Below are 9,089 nucleotides of genomic sequence, written 5' to 3' on the forward strand. Positions count from 1 at the left end.
CAGTGGGAAGATGGTCATTTTTTGTATAGGGTCATAATTGTCCAACTTGGAATTGTTTCAACAAACTTCTTAAAAGATTTACTTTTTTGCAAAAAAAATGCATTAGACCTGCAAGTTCATGCTATTTAGTATTTAAAACTGCAAGTTCATTGTTATTAATAGACATCAATTTTTCTAAAAATGCATAAGATTAGTCTCTTTATTCCAATCTTTTGCCATGCATATTCATGAGAATGCATAAGCATGCTTGCATTTCGAATGGGGAGATTCATATATATCTAACAATCATTAATTCATATAGAAATTCAAATGTTTACATCATTTAATATATCATAAAGCTAGAATGGGTTGTTCCTTTCACTTCCATCTCTACAAACCACAAATTAAATTGAATGGCATACCAAGAATTATGCTAAGCATAATTTTTTTCCTTTTTGCTAAAAACATATAACAAAATCAAAGAAATATAATAAAAACTAAAGCTTATCTTAGTTTTCACAAATTTTTTTGCTCAACCACATTTGACTTTTTAAAATTTTTGGTCATTGTGGTCATTTTTTGTTCATTTTTTGTAATAACAAAAAAAATCAATATAGGATCTTATAAAGTATGATACTACATAATTTAGAAAGTATGATGTTATTTCTTACAATCAGCTCTTACACAATCTAGGATCTTATAAAGTATGATACTTCATAATTTACAAAGTATGATGTTATTTTTTACAATCAGCCCTTACACAATCTATAAATCTTATAGTGAGAAATTTTAGTAGTAATTGGTACTAACATTGTGGCCCAATATTATCGGTTTATATTAAAGTCATATATTTTATCTCAAAAAAATCAAATAAAAACTTTTTTAAGAGAAATTTGAACCAAACTAATTGGAATGAACATACAAACAATTAACCATATCTAATTCAGAAGTTCATAAAAACAAATTAAGATTGTTTTTCACATAGAAATCATCTAATATGTAGCAAAGAAGAACAAAAAGGTTTCGGGTTAATTTTTTCAACAACCTTTGGTTATTTTTCTTGGAACCTGATTAATTCCAACTCTTATATTAGACCCAAGTGAAAACCAAAAGAAGATGCTAATAATTTTCTTTTCTAACTCAGAGTTATTATGTTTGTAAACTACAATTGTTTTGCAAACTTACTCAAAACTTTATGCTTGTCTATGCAAGGCATGTTACATTATTTATGAACATTCCCTTACAGAGCAATTAATCCAACTTCAACCTCTTCGTCATCTAATCATTCAAATGATAAACTAACTTGTGAAAAATGTTGCAGGTGAAATATATTAAAAATATTTGACATATCAACCCATATATTCATAATATGTAAAACTTAACCCAAATTATGAACTGTCTTTAAAGATTAAGATAAAAAAGGGAATATTTAAGTGATATTCTGACCTGGACACTCCAGCAAAAAAAATGTCAATAATTATCAATCTTTTATTCTCCATTTCCAGCACAACTAAGATGCAACCCTGTTAAATATTTACCATTCTTTAGATTAAGTTGTTACCATAACTTCTAACAGAAAGAATAGAATAAATAACTTCTTAAATGGATGCAAAAACACATACTCAAATTGAAATAAATAAAATTGAAAAATCATCTTGGCTGCAAAAGCAGCACTGTATGAAGCTCTCCTTGACCTTGCAATATAGTAAATGGTTGTAAATGGAGGTGATGCACATGCTTGAAACTGCAATATTAGCAAATCTTTTCGACATTCTTACATCCTCACTTTGAAGTTAAATTATCAAGTTTTAAAACAAAATAAATAGTAACCCTCCAACTCTTAGTTGGTCATATTTATCCCCATCTCTTTTTCTCTCAACACAATCATGAAAGGAAGCAAGCTAAAGAACTTAGGGATTTTTTTTTGTTTTAATGATTAAGTCTAAGCAACTTTTAGCATGTTTTGACCTAAATTAACATGTGACAGTAAAACCATGGAACTAAAAAAAATAAGATATGCCTTATCGTTTTCTTGAAATAGTCATAGAACAACTTCAAGAGAAACATCAGGTTTCTATCAAAAGTATCAAACCTAGAAGGAGAAAAAGAGAAAGGAAGAGAGGAATTGAAGAAAAAAAAAAGAATACTTACAAAAGATGAGAACAAAGTCAACGATTGTCATTTTATGGAAGTGGTGCGCCATTGTTATGCTCCAAGCAGGAGAAGCACGAATCAAAGGGTTTACGGAGATATGGTTTAAGAGAGATTAGAGATGAGGAGTAGAATCTTCGTACCATTGATAAAGAGGAAAAATAGTATTATGGTTTAAAAGTAGTGAAGAAAGGCAGGGGTTTTGCGAGATTTACTGATCGAGAAGCAACAAATTGGAGAGATTTATGGATGTGTGAACTAACAATAACCTAAATAAAAATGATTTTAAGGGATTTCAAATCAATTTCTTCATGATTAATTGGAATTATACATGGAAATGCCAAAAATGGGGGATAAATCATAAATGACAGAGCAAATCAAAGATATACGCATGGGCGGGAAAAAAAATCAGAGCATACGTGAAAAAATGACACGTGGATTGAAGAAGGTCTATAAGGGGGACACATGGCGTTTAAGGGAGGTTTTTATTAAGCATAGAGATTTGAAATTTGAAAGTCAAACAAATAGATTTGGAAAAAGATGTCATGTGTACAATATATTGTTTAATAGAGTGACAAGTGGCAAATTCAAGTATCTCCTAATCTAATAAATAAGTACCAAATTGCCACGTGACAATTTCTCAGCCTCCCCCAAGTTATTTTTCCCGCTCAAAATGTCTAAGTGATATTCCGAAATTGCCATTTTGGTCATTTCAACTCACAATGCAGTAAAATCAGGAACGTGATCTTCCAAAAAAAAAAAAATTCAAACTCAATTAAAATCTCATTAAAATGGAAACTTGATTCGTCCACCCGTATTCTGGCAATTGCATGATTTTAGGAAGTAAATGTTGGAATTAAATGATAATGATAATCAATATATATTCCACACACAAAAGATATATTCATATCCCTATAACTGTTAGTTTAAATTGTAAGTTCAAATTATTAAATAAAAAAATTGTTTCATCCTATATATGAGTTTAAACATCATAAACAACTCAATTATCCTTTTCTATCCTTCATAAATTCAAAATTATTTTGAATACAGTAAATCGCAAAAAATTAGGAAACAAATTTCAATCCACGTATTCGAATTATTATCAGATTATATATACTCATTCATTCTTCATATATTATTTATTTTACCTGTTGAACTTAAAGCCTCCTTGCGGTTGTAGAAAACGTTGCTCTTGAAGAATAAAAAACACAAGATTATCATTATTGATTGAGGTAAGTGCACATCAGCTTTTTGAAAACGGTCTAATGATTCTCCCTTGCCATTATGTTTGCATATCACAATAGTTTTCCTCCTCGCTGTTTTCGTTTTCTTCACCTATTCCACCAAAGACAAAGATCAAATAACAACAGGTTAGTACTTTCATAACTGGTTTTTTTATGTTTATGACAATTATCATTATAGTTTTTTATTCAAATTTTCATTAAAAAAGTTGTACTTTGAATGTATAAAGAAAAGTCACCGTTTAAACAAATTTACCTGTATAATCGAATTTGCCTACCAAGTCCCATTTTTTGCTCTAAGGTCCAATTTCACAGGCCATGTGAAAGTACAAAAATTATTTTTTGTTAATAGCATTGTACTTTCACATCACTTCATATAAAATTGATCTACTATTTAATAAATATCCTTGTGCATTCGATCCGAATGAAACTAAATAACTATTTTACTTTTACATTATAACAAATAATTTTATAATATTTATCAAACTGAGAAATTGTTTTACCTGATTTCATGGCAGTATGTATACCCTTTATTTTTTGAACATTTAAGAAGCCAGCTGCGTCCCAGGGAAAAATGGATTTCGAATAGCTTGAAAATTAGAAAAAAGAGAAAGAATTCAATTTGAACCGGTATTTGGAATAGCCTGAAAAAAGCCATCACTCTATTTGACATTGTATTCTTTAAATATTGATACAAGCAACACCAATATGTTTGATACCTATTAAAAACTCCATCAGTTTATTTGAAAGTGAATTAAAAGTGTTTGCTACCTGCTAAAAAAGGACCATTTTGACCTCGACAATGGTTCTGGCCTTCCTCTGTTTCATTGCCTAGAACTTGACAATTCCTATAACACACATACACATATACTCACACACACAGTCACATGCACACAAACGAATTGAAGAACTGATATTGTGTAATATCCTAAATAAGATAATCAAATTAAATCCCAACAAAACTATTGAACCAATTGATTCTGAAAATACATGTATATGTAGTAAACCTCATAAAAATCTCTAATAAAAGCAAAATTTACTTTTTCTTTTTGACAAAATACTAAACCCTAAAGTAAATGTTAAAGAATCATAAAAACTATCGGCTTACCCAACAAATAGGCGTCGCTTGGGACGACATCTATGCCGGAATTCTCAAGAGAATCAAAATCACAACTGAATTGCTTACAATTTCATCTCTACTCCCTTCCTTTCCCGACATATGCTTACCTCTATTGAGTTTGAAATCGTAAAACATAACCCACCGTCAGAATTATCATTGAATATTTCAGTCAATGCTACAATCGGTCGTTGTCGTGCCGCCAATATTGCCATTTCCATTAGAAGATCTTACACTCCGACCAAAAAGTCACGATTTTTTTTCTATTGTGTCTATTCTTGAGTAAACCCTCGATCCCTTCTTTTATCTTTCTCTTTGTTAGTCTTTTTTTATATTTATCTATTTATTACTTAGAAGTATAATGTTTATTTAATTTTATAGATTTGTTATTATTTGATAATTCTCAAAAACAAATATAATTATAAAATTTTTTTAATAGTACCCAAGAGAACTCAATTATATATAAATAAAAAAACTTATTAGTAATAGTTAATTTTTAAATCTTTATCGTTTTTGAAATCTATTACAATTTCTAAAATCATTTGAATATGTTTTTAGAAGTTTATAAATTACCAACCTTTTGAGTAATAGAAGCTCGTAGAATCTTAATTTTAGATATGATATTATGGGCGTGTTCGGCAAAACTAGCTGGTAGCGGGTAGCTTGTAGCTTGTAGCGTTTTGTTAAACGCTACATGAAGTAGCTTTTGGATTTGGAGCGTTTTGTTTAAACTAAACGCTAGAAGCTTGTAGTGTCAAACAAGACTTTCTGTTTAAAACGGAGCGTTTTGTCAAACACTAGAAGCTAGAAGCTCTCAAACGCTCCTAAACGCTCCGTGCCGAACACGCCCTACATATTAGAATCAATATGTGGTATAATCATTTTTGCTTATTTTGGGCTATTAATAGTCCAATTAAATTAATCGAGGAACAAATATCATAATTACATTTTAATTTTTTATGATACATATTTTGTTTAAATTTTTTTAGTATATCAAAATTAAATTATGTTTGCTTTATAAATACATTTCAAAAGAATAAATTATAAGGACGTGTTCAGGTAAATACAAACTAAAAATATAAATGTAAGTTTTAGCACACAAAATTATACGTGTAAAAACTTTTAATTTACCCACCAAGGGTTGTTTTCCTGTTGGGATATAGCATAATTATTTAAAATATATCAATAGTTTTTTTATTAATATAAATTGAATTAATTAATTATTCATTATTTGTTTGTATTTATTTTAAAGTTTTATTTTAAAAAATGACTAATGTTTGTATTTTCATATTTAATTTTTATTTTTAATCAACCCGTGTAGTACACAAGTTTCACACTTAGTTGTTTATTAGAATACTAGGTGTAAGACCCTTGTATTATACGGATTGATTAAAAAATATTAAATATCAAAATATAAACAATAAGTATTTTTAAAATAAAATTTTGAATAAAGAATAAAGAAACGTATTAATTGCAATTTAGTATAATATTTATTATATTTAATACTTTATATATATATATATATATATATATATATATATTATGTGGCTTTTTAATTTTAAAAATTGAAAAACCAGAAATTTACATGTGCATATTATTTATTTTAAAAATATCACAAAATGACAAGTGTCAAAGTTAATGAAAGATTGACACGTGACAAAATTAATCTTCATTTATTATAGTAGAGGTAGATGGTTGAATGATTAAATTTGACTATTTATGTTAGTTGATTTTTCGATCAGAATATGAACGATCATAATGAACTAATTGGTAAAACTACAGTGTTATTAATATATGTATATTAGTTTTTTGTAAATATGCAATTACATAATATAAAATTATAATGATCGATTTATATAAAATTATTTATTAGTGACAAATGAAAAAAAAAACTGAAAAAACACATGTTATATGTGTTTCATATATTTAATCGTATGTAATTTTGTGTCTATACACGACTATTTGAAATGATAGGGGCTTTGTTATCCCTCAACCCTTCCAACTATAATGTCATATTTTTTATAAATATGCAATTATGGTTGTAAACAAACCGATTGTTCAAATAACTGTTCGCAAATCGTTCTGCGGGTAGTTCGTTTATGTGCGTTTATTTAATAAATTAACGAATATGAGCACAAATTCTTGTTCATATAGATAAACGAACAAACACAAACAATGGTCTCGTTCGTTCAATTATGTTCGTAAACATTTGTTTATGTTCGTTTACGTTCATTTATGTTCATTCATTTAAGTTCTTTTTATTCATATATTTTCTTTGATTATATTACCATATTATATGTTCGTTTATGTTTATATGTGTTCAATTTTTTTTTTATCTCCGTTCATTTAACATGTTCATGAACATAAACGTACGAACATGAACAATGTAATTTGTTAAATGAGCGAACATGAACAATAAAACACGTTCATGTTCGTTCATTTGTTCGGCTAACTAAAATGAACGAACACGTACAAACTCTCGTTCATGTTTGTTTGATTCGTTTACAGACCTAGATGTCATATGAGTTTTTTTTTTCTACTTTCAACCTTTTTAAAGCGAATTTGGAAATGAAACTTTTCCAACCCACAATAATTTTTTAATTTTGTTTAAAATGTTTAAAACTTAAAACTAAATAAACAAAGATATTTCATAATAAAAATTTCACTACTAATTAAAATCCTAAAAACATAACTAAAACCATAAAACCATAATTAAAATAACGAGAAATTCAACTAGTCATTCAGAAACGACATATCAGAAATCTCAATGTGACCAACAAGATCAGATCAAAGTTGGTGGTTGGATTATGTGGAGCGCAATTTTTGTAGCATGTCATCATTTACTTCTACCATGGTGGGAATATCAGTATCATGAACCAAATATATATCAACACTTTCATCTTCCAATCTTCCAATATCATATTGCATAATATAATGCAATTGTACATTATATGTATACCTTTTTCGGTATGCATTGTCCATACAGGGAGTCAAATTATGTCCCTAACAAGTTTTTAGGATGCTAAAAGCTCGTTCAATGTCATTTCTTATTGCTTTTTGTATTGCCTTGAACCGTTTTTTCTATAAGTGGATGTGAAAATGGTTTCACAAAAGTTACACAACATAGGTATATATTATCTGCAAGATAGTAACCATGCTTGTATTATGCTCCATTCAAATGATATGAACATTTGGGTGCTTTTCCAATAACTTTTTGGCTAATAGTGGTGATTGGTATATAACGTTTAGGTCATTGTTGGAACCAACAACACCAAAAAAATGCATGCATACCTACAAACCTTGCGAAGCTACCGCTTCAAATATAAATCGTTCGACACTCATGATCACCTCTCTCATACCGACCTTGTCATGTCGTTGGACAATTCCTCCAACTCTTATGTGTATAATCAATGTTTTGTATCATTCCAGGAAATCCTTGTTTGGATTCATGTGCGGCGTATAAAAGTAGAATGTTGTTGGATGTTGGTTTGAGCAAAAATCTGTCTACATACATCTAACTAATACCGTAGCAGAAGTGTTGGATGCTTTTATGTGAAGTTCTTTCCTAAATATTTCAGTACTCATTATATGCTTCTTTCATGGTCTCGTACGCTATATGATGTATTTGTATACGTGCATTTAAACAATGAACTACATCTTCTCTGAAACCTTGCATCTTATGATAATTTGAAATATGGATGTTGTCGTTTCATATTTCAACTATATGCATGAATAGTTGTCTTCTCATCTGGAATCTTCTTCAAAATTTCTCGTCACCAAATACTACATTATCAACAAAGTAATATCTGACAAGATGCTCCTTGGCATGTTCATGATCTCTATTGACACGAGTTCTCTGATTTCTTGCCACACTAAAACTTACAGTATCTTTGATAAACACTTCTGCATCTCGATCAATAGTTTCCAAAATGTAAATGTTTTTAGATGATCTATAAGAAGATGAGAAAAAGAGGACTCTTTTCATCCACATATTTGTTGTGCATATACTTATCGGAACTAGAGGATCAATCCATTTGAGTACAAAAGTAGGAGAGAAAGTAGAATTAGGTGTGAATTGTGAAATGTTGAGTGTTGTACTTATAGAAAATAGTTAGGTTTGAAAAAAGTAAAATAAAAAATAAAGGCATATAGTTGTTGGCAAGAAGAGATAAAGAAGGGAGCAATGACAGAAAATATAATTAGGTGTGAATTGTGAGAGAAAATAGAATTGGGTGTGAATTGTGAAGTGGTTGAGCGTTGTACTTATAGGAAATAATCAGGTTTCAAAAAAATAAAAAATAAAAAATAAAGGAATATAGTTGTTAGCAATAAGAGAGAAAGAAGGGAGAAACGACTCCTTCAACCTGTAAACCGACTCCTTCAACCTGTAAACCTCTCCATTATCGTGATACCGACCTTACATGATTTGTTTTCCCAACTATACGTAAGTACCAAAGCCACCCCATATAGTTCCGTCCAACCTTTATAATCCCTTGACAAACAATAAGTTGTGTCTAACTGTATATGAAAAGATTTTAAAATAGACCAATATTATATATAACAAGTAAATATTTTTTTATTGATGTGTACATGGTGATTTA

The 9,089-nt window shown here is 29.1% G+C and overlaps 1 long non-coding RNA gene across 7 annotated transcripts; it reads right to left on the reverse strand.

Annotated features, from left to right (window-relative positions):
• Window positions 1-1,025: 1,025 nt before the first annotated feature.
• LOC145120936 (uncharacterized) lies at window positions 1,026-4,789 on the reverse strand. 7 transcript variants are annotated; one of them, XR_013714430.1, is made up of 6 exons: window positions 4,480-4,789; window positions 4,143-4,219; window positions 3,875-3,960; window positions 1,602-3,465; window positions 1,426-1,502; window positions 1,026-1,257 (listed from the first exon to the last, which is right to left on the reverse strand). It is a non-coding gene; the product is annotated as an uncharacterized LOC145120936 (long non-coding RNA). The 7 variants fall into 7 exon arrangements; XR_013714431.1 differs by having other exon boundaries at window positions 1,026-1,723; window positions 3,279-3,465; XR_013714429.1 differs by having other exon boundaries at window positions 1,026-2,399; window positions 3,279-3,465.
• Between the last annotated feature and the right edge of the window lie 4,300 nt (window positions 4,790-9,089).

The sequence above is a fragment of the Lactuca virosa genome, chromosome 6 (genome assembly GCF_052849685.1).
Source record: "Lactuca virosa cultivar CGN04683 chromosome 6, Lactuca_virosa_CGN04683_v6, whole genome shotgun sequence".
Taxonomy (NCBI): domain Eukaryota; kingdom Viridiplantae; phylum Streptophyta; class Magnoliopsida; order Asterales; family Asteraceae; genus Lactuca; species Lactuca virosa.